This window comes from Prionailurus viverrinus, chromosome D1 (genome assembly GCF_022837055.1).
Source record: "Prionailurus viverrinus isolate Anna chromosome D1, UM_Priviv_1.0, whole genome shotgun sequence".
Classification (NCBI taxonomy): domain Eukaryota; kingdom Metazoa; phylum Chordata; class Mammalia; order Carnivora; family Felidae; genus Prionailurus; species Prionailurus viverrinus.
The window spans coordinates 16,072,668-16,073,111 of record NC_062570.1 but is presented as its reverse complement, the minus strand read 5'-3'; positions in this window follow the sequence as shown (position 1 = coordinate 16,073,111).

The window sequence follows — 444 nt, the reverse complement described above, 5'->3', positions numbered from 1 at the left end:
TTCTACATTGCTTCGGATAATTGGGAATTGGGCACAACAAACTACTTAGTCTGGGTACTCTTTCTTAGGAAGGGTATCATGTTCTGTTTGGTACTCTAACATCACGTTTTTCATAGAGAAAACCACTAGCTTTCACATCTAGTAACGGAATGGGAACTGAAAAATGAAAAGTTATTAAGCCTTCCCAAAAGCTGAAACATGGACTTTTGTTCTTCTCTTGATGTCATTAAACACGCAGATTCCAGGAGAATAGGTTGACCAACAATTGTAGCAGGGTACCATCCCGCCTCTTAGAAGAACGTGACACCATCGCAGAGCTTCCAGCACGGTGAAAACATTACTTTCTCACTTTTCCCACCCAAAGATACACAAATCCAGTTCCTTTCCCCCTCTATTACATGTTGTACTGATTTCATCATTGCCACTGTGAACGGCAGTTTAATA